This window comes from Rhinopithecus bieti, unplaced genomic scaffold, assembly GCF_001698545.2.
Source record: "Rhinopithecus bieti isolate Rb0 unplaced genomic scaffold, ASM169854v2 scaffold_20579, whole genome shotgun sequence".
NCBI lineage: Eukaryota > Metazoa > Chordata > Mammalia > Primates > Cercopithecidae > Rhinopithecus > Rhinopithecus bieti.
Window position 1 is genome coordinate 547122 of NW_016810413.1, and position 23585 is coordinate 570706.

Sequence of the window (23585 nt, forward strand, 5' to 3'; positions counted from 1 at the left end):
CCCTGAGCCTAGTTAAAGATCGACCCCGGACCTAACCGATTAGGTTATCTATAGATTCCAGACGTTGTAAGGACAAGCGTTGTGAAAGTCCCTGTCCTGCTCTGTTCTGTTCTAATTACCGGTGTCTGCCATATATCTCAGTCCTGGGCCCAGTACAAACACATTCCTCTATTTGTCCCAACTTCCTGAGCCCAACACAAACACATCCCCCCATATATCTCAGAAACACCACCTAGAGAGCCCCCGATAAGGTCACAACCGTTTGTAGTTTTATTAAATGCGCGGGAACAAATAGAAAACTGTTAAATGTATAACTTAGAATATTAACCAATTGTGATGCTGCGACCAAAAGAATTCCTTTGTTCCTCTGTAACCTTACATATCCTGTATACATCGGGCTATAAAAAGCGGGCACATGCATCATTCGGGGCCCTCTTGTATGTTGTAGAACGGAGGGCCCAAGTTTGAACTTGCAGTAAGGATCCTTGCCGCTTGGCTTTGACTCTGGACTCTGGTGGTCTTCTTCGGGGAATAAACGGTCTGGGCATAACAAAAGTACCTTATGAAGGTACTTCTCAAATTCATAGTTGAATGTTTGCTGTTTTGATGTAATATATGCTCTCTTTTGCTGATAATAACTCCTTTAGGCTAGAATAAGTAGTTATCATAAACAGACACAAGGAGTTGAGGTATGTCTGCATCCTGTTTGTCCCAATCATATACTTTCCTATCTACTCTACTTACCTCCCTACTGCTCCCCCGCCTGCCCCCACAAACACATCATTCCCCAAGCTTGTTTAAAAAAAAAAAAAAAAATTCTATACTTAACAATTAATCACATTTTGGAGCCAGTAGAGCATAGAAATGTGAGGATGGTCAGACTGGAAAAAGAATACTGCTAATGTGTTCTTGTTCTTGGGCTCAGAACTAAAACTGCTGCTGTCCTATCTTAATCTGCTAAAGCATCTCAGAGAACAAGCATGAAGAGGGAGTGTTTCTCTCATATCTGAAAAAGAAACAAGGGACTTTCCTTGGCGAGCCTTCCCATATTTGTTTGCCCAGCTTTCCCAGGCAGAGACGACGTTAGTGCAGATGAAGGTCAAGGAGAATCTCAACTCTTTTTTTTTTTTTAAAAAAAGAGGGATGTGCAAGGGCTTATAAGTGTTGGTGATAATCTGCTAGGAATTAGTGTACCTAACAAAGTGATTCAAAACATGAATGTCCCACCTCATTTTAAGTAGAAAATGATCAGCCAGCCAGAGGAGGTTCTAAAAGTCATTGCAGCACACTTTAAGCATACGTGACTTGATCGGTGGCTAGAAAATGCTGTAGTGATGACAGCAGCAACCACAGAAATACTGCTTTGAAGGTTTTGATGCCGGCTGCATATGCAGTGTCTCTTCATCTTTAAATCCTTATTTAAATATAATTTACAGAAACTAAACAATCAGTTTAAATTGAAGCTGAATCATAGTCAAATACAAATTAAATGGACCCTAAAAATCATGTAAAATTAATATGTCCAACAGATAAGGTAGGGTGTATTAGATTTTTTCAAAGATGACAGACTCTGTGAACAACAGATGGGGCCATTTCAGTTTCTGAAGCAGGTTGAGACCAATATTGCTTTACATCCACAATATTCAGTCTTTTATAAACAGTTCTCTTCTTGCCCCCCTTCCTTTTTCCTTTAAATAGGAGAGGCTGTATTTTTTTTTTTTTCTATTCACCTTGTAAAATGTTCACTTTGCCCTGAAGCACTAGACATGAACAGAACATGACCTAGGAAGAATTATTGGAATCTTACTCTTCCTCCTACATTTTCACTTTTTTTCTTAAATCTCAAAATGCATTTATTACCAAAGGCACTTTTTTGGAGGGGAAGGTACAGCAGAGAACCCTTAAACAAAATTTACAGCCTTTTGAGAAGGCAAATTAATGGGAACTGCAAGAGAATAGGAAAATTAAGTCAAGGCTCAATTTGTGTTTTCATACTGGCTGTTACTATAGTCTCCATCACAGCATTAGGAAAGTAGCACAAAAATACCAGGTCTTAACAGTTAAGGTTAATCACCACAAAAGCGCAAATGAACTTACTAAGCATAAAATTATTATGTGCTTTATTTGGAAGTGTAGAAATTCACATTCATTCTATCAAAAACATTTTTCCATGATACAGATTGTCCCAAGGACTAAGAAATGCTCACCCAAAGAGCCCACTGTGAGATAATGTATCCATGATAAATCATACTTAGCTTTCAGTTTTAAAAGAGGTCTTAATATGCAATTGTTCTTTGAACCATGCTTTAATAAATGGGAAAAAGTGTGAAATATTAAAAAGTGTTATTTTAAAATTTTTAAAAATGGATGCTTGCCTGCTTTAAAAAAATAAAAGGCAGACACTGGAAACACAGCTGTTAAGTTTTGATGGAAGTTACGATTTTCAACAGTTGAGTTATAGTTTATGGTACAGATGGTACCCTGGGTATAGCTGGAACAATAATTGATGGTTTCTGTTTGTCTCGTCCTCTGTTAGATTCAGAAGAGCAGAATATCTTTTTTCCAAGGCAGGAATTTTTCAGTTTCCAATTACTGCTTATATCAAATAAACAACTCTTCCATTGCATATTCTGTACTTCTCCACGGTGACATGGGTGTTGGCCCCACGCTTCTCATTATGGTAGGCTTCCCTCGGTTAGAAATAATAGTTTGTGGAAAATCCTACTTCTCAGTACTAACCTGCAGTTTATGTAGCCTATCCTCAGGCCAAATAACATACAATTTTTCTTTTAAAATGTGAAAACCAAAGTCTTGCGTTGCTCCACACAAAATTAGCAAAACCAAAAAACTCCTATGAGGCAAAATGATAGGCACCAATGTCATATACTTTTAAAACCCTCCAACAGAAATTATTAGAAATATACAGATATAGCCCACATTTTGAGTATTTTTTTAAATGCTGTTTTCAATGATAAATCTGGGATCTGATATTTTCTTCTCACTGACAATTAAATACAAAAACATGAATTTGTAACACACACATACACCTCAGTGGTTATAGTGTGCTGCTCCTCTGTATCTCCAGTTATCTTACTGTATCTCCAGTTATCTTATATGGTCATTTTAGTGCCAACTAAAATGCCAGCATTTTTATATCTCGGAGTAAATATAAATGGCAGCCTGTGGATTCTGAGTTTGAATTGTATATACTTATAAAACATAGAGACTGTTTTAAAAGGGACAATTCTGTCACACAGTTGTTAAAGTTTTATTGTACAATATATGTTTAGACCAGATAAGGTTTGAATGATCAGTTTTTCATCTCCTATTCCAGTGTTCTAAAGTTGACATAACCTTTTATTTTTAATTCCTCCGTTGACTTTTAGTTGGAAAAAATGAAGTGAAATATTATGAAGATTTTTCTGCCAAGTGTTCAATTATACTGTAAGAGTTCACTAGTAGCAATAGCCTCTTCAGGATTTAGATGTAACTAATTATGGTTTAAAATGCTACTGATTAATACAGTTATTCTGTAAGTTTTACCTTTTAAATTGGCATTTTTTACGTAATATACTACTATCCAAAATATTACTCTAGAAATGATAACTGTGAGGTTTGTCATTTTTCCAATATCTGCATTTGAAGCAGAAAGTTGGAACTCAAAACTATGATAGTTACTTCCTTGTACAAACTGACATATGCTTTTAAGACAAAATAGCATTTATACGATTTTTTGAAGTTTAAAAGATTTTACTTTTAAGTTAGGTTCGTCTTAATTCCAAGATGTATTCGTAACAGTGTTTTCTAGTCACTTATATTAACATTTACAAAAGAGGGGAAAACCTGGCACTAACAGATTTTCGCATTCTGCTCATGTAAGACAAGCGAGTTTGAGTCCCGGGGAGAGATAGGATCAAGAGATAGGGTTGCTGCCATACAATATAAGTCTCCCCCACCCGTTCCCCAAAGATTTCTCAATATGGGCAGGATTCAATGTGTAGCTCACTTGGAAAGTGTATGTAATATAGTCAGCTCCCACCTCTCAACATTTAAAATTAAATCTCTAATCTGTTTTCTCCGCCGGAGAAAACTTTTACTTTCAAGTTTTGTGTGAGTTGGAAATGGTTTTGAACCTAGAATTCATGGGATGCGCTTTGCGAAACCTGTCTGCAGTTTGTGATGCTGAGACAGCTTTAACAGCTACCCACAGACTTGCTACCTGGCTCTCTGACAGCAGTGCCCCTTGGTGGAGCGGAGTTGTTCTCCCGGGCTTACCTGAGCTGCCTGCGCCGGGGCGGGCGGGGGGCCTGGCCGGGCCGCTGTGGTGCCGCGCTGGGAGCGGGCTGTGCGCGCTCCAGGAGTCGCCCGAACAATGCGAGCGGGGCGCAGAGCGCGCCCGGCCTATGGGCCTTACGTCACTGCTCCGCCTTATAAGGCGCTCCGCGTGTTCCGTGCGGTCGGCGGGGGCGCCGGTGACCGAGAGACCCGCGGCGGCGGCAGCGCAGCAACGCTCCCCGACTCCTGCGGACTTTCCGGCCGTGTGAATGGACCGTGGTTCCCGGCTCCCACCGGAGGGAATAAGCAGTGGGCCGGGACGCCGGCGTCCGCCTGTAGTGCTAACCAAGTCATTGGGAGGCAGGGTCGATCTGCTTGTAACTTTTCTCCCTCCGGGTCCCTAAAGCTGTTACTGCTTCAGGGACTTCAATACACATCCTGTTATTCTTATGTAAACTTTTGTAAATTCATTATACTTTTGTTTTGGTTGCTGGGGGTAGGCGGGAGAGGGAAAGGAGAAGTCTGGGGTTTTGTGGAGACATCTCTGGGGGTGATTTAGACTTCAAACCTTCTCTTTCCTCTTTGTAATGAGTAGGGGTCCTCAGAGGATAGTGTTTTATTTCCTGATGATCTAACTACCAAACAATTCTTCAAGTGATGATGGGAAGGCCAGATGAAACCTTATTTTTTTTCAGTGTTTTTCCTCAAAGAACCTCCTCTTTCCCCATTTCTGCATGCCTGTGTTTTAACGAAAGCAGTTAAAACTAATCATTTTTTGGCAGGGAAAAAAATTTAAAGAAATTAAATGTTTTGTGCTGTACTTTCAAGACAATGTATAAAATTAGAACTTTAGAGCCAGTTTTAATGTTTGTTCTCTTATATGGGCAAACAAAATAAAGCCAAAAATAACCATGTGAAGAAAAAAGAAATTAGCCAAATATGATTGAATTAAGCATATTATCCTCTAGTCTGGGGTAGATTTACTTGTACAAATCCTATTTCTTGTGAATGAGAATTCACCTCTGAATTATAAGAGAAGTCATACCTAAAGTTCTAGCCCAACTATATGAATCTGCTAAATAAATTAGGGACGTGGCATTCTTGTTTGCAAGCTTCAGATGAGTAATTTTAGTAGCTTCAGTCCTTTTAAAACCTCTTAAAATTACATTAAAATAGGATTGCTTCCTATTATGATGTACATATGTCTGTAGAATTATTGTTTCCATATGTCTTGTCAAATGAACGATGAAAATAGTCTGCTCGCTTCATTTTCTTAGTGTGGAGTGGAGAAAGGATGTTTGCAGAGTTGTTAGTGGAAATGGTGTGGAATAAAGATGCAGGGCACAACATTAAATGTATGTCCTCTTCGCTAAATTGGGAGTTCACTTTATCATTCTTCTAGATCACTCTGAGTACCTACTGAGAAACCTAAAGTGAACTCACTCTTGCTTTTCATATACAGTGTGCTATTTTAAGAGAAGTGAGTTACACATACTCTTCAGCTGAACTTAAAATTTAATATTTGATTTGCAGTTGTGTACTAACATTTTGGATGTAGAGTTTATTAGTTTTGTTAGTTTTAACTCTTCTGCCCTATATTTGTGAATTGCATTGTAATCTTTTTCGTCTCCTGTGCTTACCTCATGCTTTAATTAAACATCCTTTTTGAGATTTTTGTGCTACATTTTTTTATTACAAATGAGATTAAATGACTTTTATGAAAGTTGTATGATGCATGAACACCTGAATCTCAGCCCCAAACTGATAGCATACTTTTACCCCAAAGCTAACAGTTCTGTAGCTTGTTTTGCATCTTTTTCCCTCTGATAGGCAAATACGTTTCCTAACATTTAACACTACCATTTGTTTCTTTCTCACATGTCCATACTCAAGTGTTGCATTTATTTTCACTCTTTTGACTTGCTGGTTCCACATGAAATATGTTAGTATTATTTCCTCCTTTTCTTTAGCTCTATATTCTGAAGAATAGAGAAAAGAGGATTAGGGCCTCTACTCCTTGTATGCCCTTGCCTGGTACACTACTTGCCTGGTTACATTACTAATGTGTTACTCCTGAAACATCGGTCTCTTGACCCAGCTATGACTCAGCTTTCCAAGTGAGGTCATAGTTATGTGACCACTGTCTTCAGGAACCAATATTAATAGCCCTCATTTGTTGAGCTTTTAGATCATACCTACCACCATAGTTAGTGATCTACAAACATTTCATCATTTAATCTTCACAACACATTTTGATGTGATACGAACCATGCTTTTCAGATAAAGACATTTAGAAAGCTAAAGTGGCTTGACCAAGGTCACACTGCTACTAAAGTAATGATACAGGGATTTAAAGCAATGTTTACATATATAGCCTTCTTCTACATATATAGTCTTCTCTTAATGGTTTGCTCAGAATCTTTCAGAGGTGTATTTGGTAAAGGAGTGTTCAGATTTGACTGAGAAGTTTCTCTTTATTTTCTAGACTGAATCTTGAACTGGGAAAGCCAAGACTCATCCTACTTTTTTGTGGATTTGTGGATTTACTGACAGTTTTCTGGAAGGTGGCAGCAACGTATCTTGTTCTATTAAAATTAGAATATCATGACCATTTCACTTCAAACGAACACCAAGGTTTTGAGGGAGCAGGACCTTTATCTGATACAAGAGTACCTTGGGTGGTGTATTGCAAACTCCAACCAGCTGTTGGCATTGTGCGCCATTGACCACATAAGTAGATGAGTAGACTTTTATTTCCTTCCCTCTTTCAACCACAATTCTTTCCGAGATGTAATTTTTATTCTCTTGGTTTCTGAAATTCTCTTCATTTGTGAAATTCTCTTGGTTTCTATTTGTGAAAATAGTAGAGTTATGATCACTGTGCCTCAAAATTGGCTGAGAGAGTTTTACTTCCTAACCTTGTTCTGTCCAATTACTGTGTGACTTTCTTTTCATTTCATAATCAGGAATTTCCTACAAATAAGCATACCTAGACACTAAGGTCCTTTCTACAATTAGTAATCTGAATTTATGATCTAAATCCAATTACTAGCTTTAAGCTGTTATTTAGAAATGATACAAAGAAATTTTTCTAGCAAATTCATTGCTTTCTAATGTGGGAGAAGGGGTTTGTAGGTAACAAGGCTAGAAACAAGGAGGTATCAACTAGATTTAGCCATATTATATTATGTCAAAAACAGCTTAATATCACCAGTTTCCCTGGTTCAAGCTAATTGTCAGGAGGCCATTACAATGACCACAGTAACAGGTGTTATTAGTGAAGTCAGTTGCTACTGACCATAATTACAACATCATCATTATTTAACTTTTAAAAAATACCATTAATGTACTGCTAATCACATCAAGCCAGTTCCTCTTTTTGAAGTAACTGCTCTTATTTTCTTTCATGTCTTCTCTCCCTACCTTTGTTTCTTCTTTTGACTGGTCAAGTCTTTCAGTCATCCAAATATAGTAAGTGCCAAAGAAGAAGCAATAATTAATGGGATGTTTCTTGCAGCTGCCCACAATTTTCACTGCTGGTTCTTTGATCAGTTAAGCAGTGGTGTGCTCTGCTCCCTAGGAGCTCTGCTTTGAGCTATGAGATGGTAATGCTAACTTTGTATATGACATGTTTGCTTCTTTGCCTCTGTGAGATAGTATATATGGAAACACCGTCATGTACAAAGAAAAACAGCAATTATTATGGACCTGGTCCTGTATGAGAAGCTGAACAGAGTGGGAACAGACCCAGGATTGCATAAGGAGATGTATAGCTCCATGGTCCTGCATTGCTTCAGACTACAGTTGGATTGGCCAGAATATGAGCTTTCGGTGTTTATTCCACCCCACGCTACCTTCTACCACCTTACCCACAGCCTTCTTGCAAAGCAACTTTGCCACTGAGCACTGGGTAACCTTGCCATGGATCCAATCGCTTGCTTGTCCCTTCTCCTCTGCTGCTACACAACTTAGGACGAAGGCTGAAGGGACATGTAGGCAACTGTGAATGTGGAGCCAACAGGAATGTCTGTGGTAAAAGCACCTTCTCTCCATGCCCTAGACAGTCATTTTTCTAATCAACCTCATTTCTTCACTCTTCTTTCAGTTCTTTGGGTGCCACCTATCTGACTCTGTACATGTAGATACCTGCATGAAATACATCACATCTCCGCACTTAAACTGTATTTTAAGAGCCTTTAACCAGCAGTTAACTGGTTAAATCTTAATATACGTACAAACTGCAGTAACTGAATATACATATGAACTGCAGGTCTATATATATAGACTGTCTTTACTTTTATCTGTAGCCTGAATCTCTGGTCCCAGGCCTATAGTCCACAGTCTCCAGAACCCTTCCAATTATTCTGCTCATACTTCAGCTGACTATGACTCTAGAATAGTGACCCTTGAGAACTGATTACAGCAGTAGTGTCCATGTGATGCTAGGGTATGGGAAGTCCTTTATTATTACAACATTAAAATGATGATATTTTGTGGTTTTAAAATTAATTTTAAAATTTTATTATTTTATTTTTTATTTATTTTATTTTATTTTTGAGACGGAGTCTTGCTCTGTCGCCCCCAGTGGCGCGATCTCGGCTCACTGCAAGCTCCACTTCCTAGGTTTACGCCATTCTCCCGCCTCAGCCTCCGGAGTAGCTGGACTACAGGCGCCTGCCACCACCCAGCTAGTTTTTTGTATTTTTTAGTAGAGATGGGGTTTCACCGGTTAGCCAGGATGGTCTCGATCTCCTGACTTCGTGATCCTCCCGTCTCGGTCTCCCAAAGNGAACTGCAGGTCTATATATATAGACTGTCTTTACTTTTATCTGTAGCCTGAATCTCTGGTCCCAGGCCTATAGTCCACAGTCTCCAGAACCCTTCCAATTATTCTGCTCATACTTCAGCTGACTATGACTCTAGAATAGTGACCCTTGAGAACTGATTACAGCAGTAGTGTCCATGTGATGCTAGGGTATGGGAAGTCCTTTATTATTACAACATTAAAATGATGATATTTTGTGGTTTTAAAATTAATTTTAAAATTTTATTATTTTATTTTTTATTTATTTTATTTTATTTTTGAGACGGAGTCTTGCTCTGTCGCCCCCAGTGGCGCGATCTCGGCTCACTGCAAGCTCCACTTCCTAGGTTCACGCCATTCTCCCGCCTCAGCCTCCGGAGTAGCTGGGACTACAGGCGCCCGCCACCACGCCCGGCTAATTTCTTTTTTTTTTTTTTTTTTTTTTTTTTTAAACACGGGGTTTCACCATGTTAGCCAGGATGGTCTCGGTCTCCTGACTTCGTGATCCACCCACCTCGGCCTCCCAAAGTGCTGGGATTACAGGCTTGAGCCACCGCGCCCAGCCAAAATTTTTTTCTTTTAAAATTAATAGGCACCCTTCATAATTTGGAAAATGCATAAAAGTAAAAAATTTTACATGTAGTCCTACCACATGAATACTGCCAACTATTAATAATTCAATGTACGGTGTTTCTTTTAGTCTTTTTCTGAGCATTTGTAAAGCATCATTTTCATAGTGTGGGTGAGCCCTGTATGTGTATGTATATGTGTGTATATATATTATGTTTCTTTTTGCCTTTATTATATATTTCTGAATCATGTTAGTGGCTTTTCTGTAGACATTGGGTTATTTAAAAGCACATATTTACATATTCTCCCTAGCATTGGTGTTCACAAAGCCAACCACTGCCTGTTGGCCCCCTAACATTGCCACAGTCTTGTTCCTCATCAAACAAAGCAAGGAAGTCTGTTTAGTAAGGAATCATCTGTTGGCAAGAGACGTCCTACCCTTGGTTTACAGGGAATACCATAAGTTGGCTATGTACTCTAGTGAGCATACTAGTAGGTGAGTAGAATGACTTAGAGAGAATGAAGAATTGATAATGTGACGCCACCATAAGATTATTAAATGGGAAGCAGGAAAAGTCTGTTATTTAGGTCCAGTCCATTTGCTTATTTATTCCTACAAACATTTTGTGTTTCCTTGGTAACTAATAATAGTTTTGAGAAAATGTTGAACTCACAAGTATTACTGCAGAAGTGAAAAAACCCTCAAATCACAGAAATTAGAGACAGAAAAGACCTATTAAGTCATCTTCCCTGTCCCTTGCCAGTACAGATTGTTCTCAGTGCTTTGTTCAGTCCATTTTTTAAAGGGACCTTGTCATGTAATTTGTAGCCCATCTCTTTTTTTTTTTTTTTTTTTTTTTCTTGAGACACAGTCTCACTGTGTTGCCCAGATTGGAGTGCAGTGGTGCAATCTTGGCTCATTGCAACCTCCGCCCCCTGGGTTCAAGCAATTCTCCTGCCTCAGCCTCCCTAGTAGCTGGGATTATACATGTGTGCTACCAAGCCTGGCTGATTTTTGTATTTTTAGTAAAGACGGGGATTCACCATGTTGGCCAGGCTGGTCTCGAACTCCTGACTTCAGGTGATCTGCCTGCCTCGGCCTTCCAAAGTGCTGGGATTACAGGCGCGAGCCACCGTACCTGGCCCATCTCTTTTTTAAGTAATACATTTTTAAAGAAACCACTGACAGATTTTCCCATGTAGATGTGGAGCTTGATTTCACGGTAAATATTTGCAGAGAAAGACCTGTGGATTCAAAGTACAGTTGAACAAGTTTTATTAGTTGGAAGTCATTGGAATAGTTTAGGATATCTTTGGAATAGTTGACCAACTAAGAGTAGAATAGTTGGGTAAGTCGGATTTATATGTTTTCTTTTATCTTTGGAACTCAAATAGAGCAATTCCTGAGCATAAAGTTTAATTATAAACTTCTAGACTCATTGAAATGGGCTTAGAAAGCCTGAGAAAATAAAGCATCCAGGAAGTAAAAAAATAAGAGTACAACTATTCTAAGACAATTTTATAAAATTACATTTTATAATATCCCTTTCTGTTCCAAATTCTGCTTTGTCCATTATTTACATAGTCAATTGATTGATATGAAGGTGACTTCTAATTGTAAAATCCTTTCTTTTGTCCAACAACTTCTTCTAGACTCTAGAAGGACAGAATAAAACTGTCTCCTAGAAGCAGTCAGTGGTGGTGGTAAGACTAAATCTTCCACTTCCTCATGTAATGGCTGGAAATGTCTTCACTGAGAAAAATGAACAAATTAAGAGTAAAAAATGTGCTTAGAGTTTTATTAAGAAGAATGATCCTTTCATAAAATCATATTTTAGGGTTTAAAGGGCCTTAGAAAACATCTGATCTTCTTATTGCCACTCTCTGTTCCCCATTTTTAAATAAATGAGATAACTGGAGCTCAGAGAGGTTAAGGGACTTGCCCCAAGGTCACACAGTAAATTGGTGACCCAGTCACTGTGTTTTCTGGGACTGAATGTTTCTTTTGGGAAACACGAAAAAATGGCATAAACAGTATGATTAGTATCTGAAATCCCAATTAATAATCGAGTAATTTACCTAGCTTATACTAACTGCAAAACTAATTTAGAACATTAATGAGCTAGTTATCTACTTTATAGATTAGAAATGTCATCTTTTGTTGCATTTTTTTTAAATTGGAGATTTATAGATTGCTGCTTATCATCTCAGGCCACTAAGATTGGCCACATGTCAAAAACCTAATGGAGATGTCTGAACTTTTAATATAAATTTGTGTGTTATCATGTAACACCGTTATCTTGCATGCTTGGCAATTGGTGGTTCTGTACATGAGAAATTCTATTATAATTTATGTCACTAAGCATCCAGTCTACATCATAAATCATAGATTTGGAAGATATGTCAAAAATCTTGTGTCTACCCTTACACTGAATTCTCTCTCAGAACTTCAGTGTTTTGTCCAAGAATTGGTACATGCACAGTCTAGTTGTCATTAATCAGTGCCGAACAGCTCCAGAGATTTTTCACTTCCCCAACAAGTCCATTCCATTCCAAACTGAAGTCTGGCTGCTTCTAACTTCCACTCATTGTTCTTCGTCTTTCCATGACGCCATGTTGAACAAATGCATTGCTTTGACATAAAAGCCTGTTAAATATTTGAAAAGTTTATCTTGAATCTTCAGTTATTCCTATATCGTTTTAGTCTTTTCACACCCTGTGTCCAAATGGTTGGTGCTTAGAATGAACAAATTATTTCATCATTATTATTTCAGCATTATCAGAGTTATCCTCCCCTTTTATAGGCTATGTGAATATGTGTGGGTGGGGGTTGTGTAAACAGATTTTCTTACCATTTTAGACAACCATATCACACTGTTGAGTCGAAGAGCTTACTGATCATCAGTCTTCTAATGAACAACCACACACCCAAATATTGTCGTCATGTACTGCTTCTATGATAATCTAGGATAATCACTTCTATACTGATTTTGTTTGTGTGACTTCATTGTTATAATAATAACAAAAACAATAATAGGTGACACATTTAATGTTTAATTGATGTCAGACACTACATGCTTTACAAATAATAACAACTTAGATCCACATAATAACCCTATGGGACAGATAGATAACTGAGGAACAGAGAAGTTAGGTAATTTGTCTAAGATCACAGAGCTAGGGAATGATGGCACCAGAGTTTGAACTGTATACTGACTCTGGGGAACTTCTGGGGAAAATCACACTCAGTGTTTTGTAGTAAGATTTGGATTTAGGGGATAAACAGTACTAACAGAGAGTTACAGAACTTTGTTCTTCTCTCATCTGCCATTTAATTCATTGGACTTGAACTGTGGACTAGGAGAGTGAGAATGAATTTTGGAGATTATCTAATTAGCAACCCTTATACTTCATGGAACTAAGACCCAGCCTGTGTAGTAGCCTGTTCAGGGATATGCAGATGGGAAGAGGTCAAGCCAGAATGGAGTGCTTTTTTACTGAAGAATTCTAAAATGTTTCTGCTTCATATAATATCTTCTCTGTCTTTTTCCCCTTCTTTCTCCTTGTCTTCTCTCCATTTTTATTTATGGTGCTGTCAGTGTTAAAGTAAGTTTCATAGCTCAAATATGGGACCTCTATAAAGAAGTTCCCAGAGTGATAAGGGAAGGGAAAGGAATCGCTATCGTTTATTAACAGCCTACTGTATGTCAATCACTCTGCCTACCTGCTGTCTCTGATGTCTCAAACTTCCTTCCCACTTTATGGGATTCTGTAGGAGGACCAGCACAATACCCTGCACAAAGTGAGCATTCTGCAACCCTAAAGAATGAGGAAATGAATGAAAGGAAGTGCTTTGAATTCAGCAGAAGAAAGAGATAACAATCATGTGTGAACTACTCCCACCTATTGCCGATTGACTGTTAGCTCTCAGTTCATTTTTGTACAATTTAACCATTGAGGCAAATGTGTATACAGGATACCATGGAATGCTGTTTACAGTTAGAGATTTTGGTTCTTTTACTTTTGAAGCAGCTGAATACTGATAAGGCCTGGGTCCAGAAACTATTTTTTTCCTTCATTTAATCAGGTTTGTTTACTTCCTTGACCACAAATATTATTTGCTAAGGAAATTTCTTCTTTGGGGTGGTATTTAACCATGCAAGTAGGGAAAATTGTGCTATGATACTGGTCTCACAGCCTGTAGGAATAAAAACTGCAGGAGCAGAGTTTCCTTTCAGCAGTCAACTGTAGGCTCAGTCACTTCTCGACAAAACATAAGTTAAAATAGTGCTGATTTCTTTTTAAACAATCAATTCTAATGGAAACTATTCCAGCTGAGTTTGGAAACACACAGAAGCAGCCTTCAGTTACCGTTAAGGCTATTGCCCTAGTAATACCAAAGAGACTCTTTCAGCCCACTTACTTATATTGGATGCTTGTAGGGCTATTTCATGGAGACCTGGTGTTGACTCTTAGCAACTTCCACTTTGACTCAGATTTATCTCCAAATGCTGATGCATTCTAAGATTTATAGAAGCACAAACTTATTATTGCTAATTTGTCCCATTATTAGACTATGCCCCTTAGAGTTGTAATTATCTTATGACTAGCCCAATTATATTTTATTGTGCACTTTTTTGGCAAATAAAATTTCTTTGTTAAGCTCAAGGATTTAAAATTTAGCACAAGTTCATAAACTTACTTTCATACTTCTTCACTTCCTTTTAAAAAATACGTCAGTAGACTCAAAATGTAAACGTGGCTTAGGGCTCACTTGACCTCTGAAAGGTGCTGACTGACTTTTAGTTAAAAACAGTATTTGTCTGTCTATATCTCTGTCATCTATTTGTGGCTATTATGTGTTGAAACTTTGTGGAACAAATGTCTTTCTCCCTTCTTCTTCCCTCCTCTGCCCAAAACAGACACACACACACACACACACACACACACACACGTACACACAGAGACTTGAAGGCTTTTGTGTACATTTACCAACTACAGCAACAAGAAATGAAGAACAATACAACTCAACTCTGTAGATCTAGAATGGGGAATCTACTTCCCAAAGGCTGTATGCAATATCTTTTCACTGAGTCATGGTAGCCTCCAACAACTAGTAGCACTCTTTGTGCATGAGTCTATTTCTGATTAAAAATCCACCTTTATTGATAATGTTTGTTCACTGTAAAGGAATTGAGTGGATAAAAGAGGTATTACATTTTCCTTTCTAAATCAAGGAAGGTGTAATATTCAAACAGAACACTCTGTATGTGTGCACACATGCACATGTACGTGAGTGAGAGATGATTTACAGATATATAAGAGTTAGTCCTACTGTATTCTTTTAGGAGGTATTCAGCAACTATTTGTTGAATACCTTCTGTGTGTCTATCACTATGATGAGTTCCTGGTGAGAGGGGAATGAGTATAAAGCAGGAGTGTCCAATCTTTTGCCTTCCCTGGGCCACACTGGGAGAAGAATTCTCTTGTATCACACATAAAATACACAAACCCTAATGATACCTGATGAGAGAAAAAAAAAATCGGAAAACAAATCTCATGTTTTAAGAAAGTTTATGAATTTGTTTGGGGCTACATTCAAAGCTATCCTGGGCCACCTGCAACGCATGGACCATGACTTGGACAAGTTTGGTGTACAGCATATTCCTGCCCAGATTTTGCAGGGGTAAATAGAACAAACAAATGAACAACGACAAAAAAAAAATTAACATTAAATTAAGGTATTGAGTTGCGTGAAGTAAGACTATTTTTAAAGTATCAGGCGGCCAGTGTGGTTGCTCATGCCTTTAATCCTAGCACTTTGGGAGGCTGAGGTGGGCAGATCACTTGAGGTCAGAAGTTTGAGACCAGCTTGTCCAACATGGTGAAACCTGTCTCTACTAGAAACCAGTGTCTACTAAAAATACAAAAATTAGCCAGGCATGATGGTAGGCACCTGTAATCCCAGCTATACAGGAGGCTGAGACAGGAGAATCGCTTGAACCTGGGAGGCAAAGGTTGCAGTGAGCCAAGATCATGCAACTGCACTCCAGCCTGGGCAGCAGAGGGAGATTCCATTTCAAAAAAAAAAAAAAGTATTGGCCAGGCATGGTGGTTCATGCCTGTAATCCCAGCACTTTGGGAGGCCGAGGTGGGTGAATCGCCTGAGATTGGGAGTTTCAGACCAGCGTGAACAACATGGAGGAACCCCGTCTCTATTAAAAATACAAAATTAGCCGGGAACGGTGGCTTGCCTGTAATCCCAGCTACTCAGGAGGCTAACAGGAGAATCACTTGAATCCAGGAGGTGGAGGTTACAGTTAGCCGAGATCAAGCCATTGCACTCCAGCCTGGGCAACAACAGCAAAACTCCGTATCAAAAAGAAAAGTATCAGGCCTCAAAATACCTGGTAAATCTTCATCAGAAGTTAAAGTTCATTTGAACCTTGAAGGGTGAGTAGGGCATTCCAGGAAGGAGAATGGCAGAACAAGGGAACCATGGATTTACTATAGTCATTGGTTGGCTCTCATGGAGCAGAGCTGGGCCTCTGCAGGCAGTTGTGCATGTGGTGGATATCACAGCCATGGTTGAGAGGTCACATAAGATGGGTCCAGGCTACGAATAGATCTTAAAATTCAAGTAGTGGAGTCTGGGTTTTAACTTCATGTTATAGACAGTCGGGTGCCATCAGCAGCTTTTGAGCAGTTGAATAACATATTGAAAGCAGTTTTCAATGAATCATGGCATTATTAGAAAATTATTTTTCAATTGCTTATATAAGTGCAATATATTCATATGAAATGGAAATGGGAATACCCAGATATATATATACACTATAGATATGGATATACACGTAGATGTTGAGACGGCCTCATTCTGTCACCCAGGCTGGAGTGCAGTGGCACAATCATGGGTCACTGCAGCCTTGACCTCTTGGGCTCAGTTCATACTCCCTACTCCCATCTCAGCCTCTCAAGTAGCTGGGACTACTGGTGTGCACCACCACATCTGGCTAATTTTTTTTTCCCCCGTAAAGATGGGGTTTTGCCATCTTGCCCAGGCTCATCTTGAACACCTGGGAAGGTTCAAGCAATCCACCCACCTCGGCCTCCCAAAGTACTGGCATTACAGGCATGAGCCACCATGCCTGTCCTCCTATTGTCTATTAATGCTTGTCTTAGGTACTATCTATTGTCTATTAATGCTTGTCTTAGGTACTATCTATTGTCTATTAATGCTTGTCTTAGGTACTATCTATTGTCTATTAATGCTTGTCTTAGGTACTATCTTCGGACAAGTGGTGATGTGGAGCAGCATCTATTGAAAAATTTTAAATGTCTGCTCTGAGAATAAAAATAAAATGGGTCTATGACATTGTAATTCAATAGGAGACTTTATTTTAGACTTATTAAATATTAGAATAGCTGCCAGAGGGCCAGGCACTATGTTGTGCACCTGTTGCTGCTTGGGAGGCTGAGGTGGGAGGATCACTTGAACCTGGAAGGTTGAAGCTACAGTGAGCCATGATCATGCCACTGCACTTAAGCCTGGGGAACAGAGTGAGACCCTTTACTTGATAAGTAATTATGATTTACCAAAGGTTCTTCCCAGAGAAAAGTTGGTGGCTGGGTAAAGATCTCCCAGACTACAAGAAACAAAACAAAACAAAAGCACCTCTGAATATTAATGAATTGGTTCGTTGGTTGGCTTTGTAGAGGTGCCTGTTTGATCCATCACTGAAAATAGAGGCTCTTTATGTTTTAGGTATACCCTCTTAACTCCTTAACCTGTGAACAATTTTATATACTGGCTGTGGAAGGTAAAGCAGAGGAAAGAATCTTCTTAGACTGCTTTTTGTGGAGATATAAACACTTCATCTTCGTTTTTCTCTCTTGCAGTGAAAGAAATTCTGTAACCATCTTCGTTGATTCATTTTGATGTTTCATAAATTTCATTGCAAAAAAATAACTCTGCTAAGAACTTTAGATTGTCTCTTTTCTCTCCATGATCTTATTGGGCTTTCATCTCTTACTTAGTTACTTAGAATTGTGCTTCTTAATTTTTTTTTTTTTTTTTTTTTTTTTTTTTATTTTTTTTGAGACGGAGTCTTGCTCTGTCGCCCAGGCTGGAGTGCAGTGACACGGTCTCTGCTCACTGCAAGCTCCGACCCCCAGGTTCACGCCATTCTCCTGCCTCAGCCTCCCAAGTAGCTGGGACTACAGGCGCCCACCACCACGCCCGGCTAAATTTTTTTCTGTATTTTTTGTAGAGACGGGATTTCACCGTGTTAGCCAGGATGGTCTTGATCTCCTGACCTCGTGATCAGCACGTCTCGGCCTCCCAAAGTGCTGGGATTACAGGCGTGAGCTACAACGCCCGGCCAATTTTTAAACACATATTTTTAGGTAGAGAAAGAGCATCTTTTTTTGTCATTGATTACGTTATGTTCAGAGAATATGATCAGTATGTTATCTATCCTTTGGCATTAACGTTTGTTTCATGGCCCCCACTACATGGTTACTTTTTGCTCAGGTTCTCTATCTGCTTGAAGAGAATTTATGTTTTGTGAAACTTAACAGTTTTGTCTATATAAATAAAGCTTGTTAATTGTGTTGTTAAGATCTTCTGTAACCTTACTGATTTTTGTCTGTTTGGTTTATTAATAACTAACAAGGATGTGCTATAATCTTCCACTGTGATGATGGATTAGTTTGTCCTTGTGTTTCTGGCAATTCTTGCTTTACATATTTTTAGATGCACGCAAACTCATACTGTTCCTAGGAAATGGAATCTCTTCACATTATATAATAACTCTTTATAGATGATTTTAACTTTAAAGTTCATTTTGTTTGATATTAACATAGCTACATAATCTTTCTTTTAATTAGTAGTTACTAATGTCTTTTCTGACCTTTTACTTTCAGCTTTACCATACCCTTATGTTCTGGTGAGTCTCATACACATAATGTATAGCAGGAATTATAATTGTTAAAATTGCTTTAATCCAGTTTTACGATTTTTGTCTTTTAACAGGATCATTTTGTCTATATTTATGGTCATTATTTGCCATCTTATTTGATAATTCCCGTACCACCTTTTTGTTGCTTTTATCTCTCTTCTTGGCTTCTTTTGAATTTTGTTTTTATTCATTTTCTCACTCTCTACCTTGTAATACACACTGTATTCCTGTTCTATTAGGGATTAATAACCCTATGAATTCCATCTCGCAAGTTAAATTCTCAAAGTCGAAAGCTACTCAGTGTCTCAATCCTCCTCCAAAAAAATCTAAGGACTTCAGAACACTTTTAATTCTGAGCATACCCTCCCAGTTTTCATATTATTGTTATTATATATTTTAGTTCTATCTTTAATTCCATAGGACATTGTAATCTATTATTGTTCTATTAGTCAATTATTGGTTTAGATATACCAATATATTTAACACTTTCCTTGCCTCTTATTTCTTCTTTTATTCCAGACTTCTCTCTGGGGCCACTTTCCTTCAATCTAAATGCATCCTTTTGACGTTCTGTTAGTGGAAGTCTGCTCTTTGCACACTCTATTTGAATCTGTCTTTATTTCACCGTCGTTCTTGAGGATTTTTACTGGATATAGAATGCTTGGTTGAGACTTGTTTTCTGTCAGTACATTGAAGATATTACTCCACCAACTTCTGGTTTCCCATTTTACTGTTAAAAAATCATCTATCTAATTGTCATTCCTTTTTTCTCTGGCTGTTTTTATGATCTTCCCTTTGTCTTTGATATTATACTATTTCATTTGTATGTACTTAAGTGCAGATTTCTTTTATTTTGTCCTTCCCAGGTTTCATTGAGATTCCTGAGTCTGTAGATTAGTGTCTTCCTTCAGTTCTAGAAAATTCTTAGTTTATATTAATATTTCAATTATGGCTTCTGAACAGTTTTTTCTTTCCTTAATCTCTTGTAACCTAGATTAGACACAAGTTAGACTTTCTCTATCTTCACATCCCTTAACTACTCTTCAGTTTTTCTATCTGTTTGGCTTTCCAGACTATATTCTGTATAATTTCTTCGAATTTTTCTTCCAGTTTACTAATTGTCATTCCTTGATCTGCAGTTGTTACCTATTTCATTTCCCAAAGTTTCTCTGTTTTTCTAGTTTAACCATTTTCTATAGTCTTTTACTTTTTAAACTAGAAATATCAATCCCCTGTTTTTTTTTCTAACATATTAAATATGTCTTACATGCTGTGTGATTATTTAAATATCTGAGTTCTTTGCAGCTCTGATTCTGCCATTTTATGTCACTGGCTTTCAATAATTGTATATTATTTTCTCTATGGTTTCAGATTTTTTTATATGAACTCACGTATCTTAGAATTTTATATGTAGGAATTCCTTGAACCCTGAGTTGAAGGTAGTTTCCTCTAGAGAGGATTTCCATTTGTGCCACATTCCAAGGGGTATTTTCAGCCTAAAATCTTTTTAAACTAAATTTTTTGACCTGGGACCTTTGGAATTTTTTTCTTTTGTTTTGTTTTTGTTTTTTTCAGACCACCCAGCTAGTATGAATCTGCAAATTCTCGTGTGGGCTAGCTTGGTGGTATACCTTCTCAGTGGAGTTTATTTCCCTCTAATTCCCAATGCCATAGTTCAGGGAAAGCAGTTTTCCTTGCAGTCCTGTAGAGGTTGATTTTGTTTCTAAATTCCCCTTTCATCTGGGTAATGTGGGTACTTCCATCTGGGCATTCTGACAGGTTAGCTCTTTGAAGTCTCAGCTTTATGTGGGGCTGGGAGGACCCTGGGCTTTGTACTCTGTCTGCATGCCCTATGATGTCATGAAAACTAAAATTTAAGTTTATAGAGTTTAACAAAACATTCTCAAAGCAAAAACCAGCTTTGGTGCTTTGCTTACCTTTCCAGGTTTTCACTTTTATTCAGTCTTTGGCCTTAAACATTCCTAATATTACCTGCCATCTTATGGATGTATTTTTTTAAATATTGTATATATTTTATTTTACTTTTTAATATTTGTTGGGTTTTTTGTTTGTTTGTTTGTTTTGTTTTGTTGGTGATACAATAGCTTAGGGTAGCTAATCCATTTCACCATCAGCAATGGACATTAGAACAATAATAATCTCATACTGAAAATCAGCCTGAAAACTGTGTCTAAAAGGAAATATATCAAATTAAGAAATGGAGTTTTAGCTTAACCCAGTAAAGATTTACATCACAACATTTCCATTCATTGCTCAGCTTACTAATAAGCCACCAGTGATTTTTCAGTTGCCTAATTGTATAAACATTGTGTCCAATATAAGGTCCAATTATTAACAAAACTACACTTTTTAGGTTCTAGTCTTTCTTAGGTCTACATATTAATAGAAGAATCAGTGTGCTATCTAGAATAGCTATGATTCACTAACACTTATTAGCTAAATTTATATTAAATATAGTAATTTTTTTCTGATTTTTCACAGTTGTTACTTCTTAGTTCAGGCAGATACCTTAGTCAGAGCCTGATGTAAAGAGCGATGGTCTGAGAGCTTCTGCTATGCTTTTACCAAACCTCTGTGAAAAATAGAATATCACTGGAGTCTCATTCCAGGTACTTCAAAGGGAAACTGTTCTCATGTGAATGATGCCACTTTGAGAACTGCATCTTGAATTAAGAAGGTTTTCGGCCGGGCGCGGTGGCTCAAGCCTGTAATCCCAGCACTTTGGGAGGCCAAGACGGGTGGATCACGAGGTCAGGAGATCGAGACCATCCTGGCTAACACAGTGAAACCCCGTCTCTACTAAAAAATACAAAAAACTAGCCGGGCGAGGTGGCGGGCGCCTGTAGTCCCAGCTCCTCGGGAGGCTGAGGCAGGAGAATGGTGTAAACCCGGGAGGCGGAGCTTGCAGTGAGCTGAGATCCGGCCACTGCACTCCAGCCTGGGCGACAGAGCGAGACTCCGTTTCAAAAAAAAAAAGAAGTTTTTCATAGTGCACTAGGCAAGTCTCCAGTTTTGTATAGAGAACCATGTAATGTGAGGGCTTCACATCTTTGAAGAATTCCCACCATTGGCCTTCACTGAGAACTGTCATGTAAATGGTGCCCTGGCTTCTCCAAGTGGTCTGGAAGGTGAGTAACCAAAAAATTATACTTTGGCTAGGAAGTGTCCAGCTATAATCATCCAAAAAACTGAACTCCCATTGGTGCAAACAATAGTGAAATATATCACCACACAATAAAAAATCCAGCCTTGCAGCAGGTTCTAGACATACTATGTTGCCTCTGACTCCCTGGTTCTTGTGGCTTTGATCTCTTCCCTTTGATGGCTTCATTGTCACACTGATAGCAACACGACCTTGGTAGTTCCAGGCATCTCATCCAAACCTGCAACACCCAGAGGTGGAGAAGGTACCATCTCTACTGGTGTCTCTTTAGGAGCCAGGAAGCCTTTCCCATAAGCTCTCCCGCAATTCCCTACTCCATCTCACCCACCCTCAAAGACTTGCCCTTATGCCTTATTGTCTGGAACTGCCAAAGGGAAAGAGAATAACATAACTAGCTTATATATCAATCAGATTTTATCCCTGATCTAACCATGGGTCAAGTTCATGTCAATCATGTAGGCTCAATTGATTATTCTAAGTTATCTTTTACATAAATTCTAATTATGCTATTGGCCTGTATTTTTCTTCACAAAGAAGATGAGGCCCCTGTTGGTGCTGATCCCCCAAAACAGAGCTGAATTAGGAGTGATCAGGACAGTGACTGGAGGAGGAGTGGCAATATCTTGCTAAGATGAAAGCAAGATGCTCTGTGTGTCTGTTCTCTCAGGTGTTACTGGGAGGAAATCTGGGGATTTTTAGAAGACATCTTTCTGCTTTCAGGTATCTATTTCCAGTAACAAAATTGGCATCTAGACATTTTTTAATAGGCATTTAGTAACAGTGAAAAATACTATTGTTCATTTTATAGAATTTGAAGTCTTCTCAATCTAAGACTAGATTTTGGTTTTTTAAGGTATGAGGTTTTATGGATCTTTTTGCTGTCATGTAGATATCTAAGAATTATGTCATTTGTTTGACAAATGCAGATAGCTAATTCTTTTAAAGTTATCAAAGTTAGCTATTTTAAAGTAACCTTCAATTGCTTTAATCTCCAATCATTTATGCTCTACAGATAATTTATTTTTCTGTGATGAACAGAAATAGAGTTTCATGCTGATTGAGAATGATTTTTGTTTGCCAGCATCCCTTTATCAAATATATAGATACTTAAAAATATCTTTAGGTTATACTTCTCTCCACTCCAACCCAAGACATTTTGAAGGTAAAAAATCTGGCTCCCCCTTTGCCAAATCCATAAATATTTCTGTGAGTTGCTCTACACTTTTCTTCTTTTTAAAGCTGGGTGTCAAGATATTCAGTGTTCATTTATTAAAGACCTGCTATGTTAAGTGAGATACATTTTGGAGGAGGAGAGCCAGTTAACATAGAACCAGCATATAATAAGCTTCAGTAAATTTTCTTTCCTCTCTGCTATGATACTCAAAGCTTTTTTGTGATGTTGCAGAAAGGAAGACAAATCTCCTGCTTTAAGACAATTACAGCTAGGAGTTGGTTGGAGAGGTATTAATAGAAAAGGAAATAGGATGGTTAAAAACTAAGTAGATTCCACAAGATACATAAATAAAGCACTCTTTCAGTGCTGAGGGAGAAGATCTGTATCTGAAAAGGTGTAAGAGAAGGTGGCACTTAGCAGTTCAGGTGAAGGTCTGCCCCATTTGTTCATCTGTTATGGATGCCTAACAGGAGCTAGTCTGGTGCCCGGTCTGGCCAGAGGTGGGTTCACTGGCCCCGTTAGTTTTGTGTGCTGGTGTGCTATTTTCTTGTTTCCACTTTTAGTTATCACCTTTTTGTTTTGGGTTTGTTTTTTGATACTTTTAAAGTCTGTGTTGCT

The 23585-nt window shown here is 38.3% G+C and overlaps 2 protein-coding genes across 4 annotated transcripts in view; one reads left to right on the top strand and one right to left on the bottom strand.

Moving 5' to 3' along the window:
* CMSS1 (cms1 ribosomal small subunit homolog) overlaps positions 1-23585 on the top strand; it is a 384490-nt gene that overhangs the window by 59967 nt on the left and 300938 nt on the right. The window lies entirely within an intron of this gene.
* FILIP1L (filamin A interacting protein 1 like) overlaps positions 1-23585 on the bottom strand; it is a 279663-nt gene that overhangs the window by 28205 nt on the left and 227873 nt on the right. Inside the window, exon 1 of one of the 2 annotated variants that reach the window (XM_017891885.1) lies at positions 4276-4554. The exons of the other annotated variant lie outside the window; for it this stretch is intronic. The gene's annotated coding sequence lies outside the window, so the exon portion shown is untranslated. Of the gene's footprint in view, positions 1-4275; positions 4555-23585 lie in introns of those variants that run through there. 2 annotated transcript variants of the gene reach the window in all.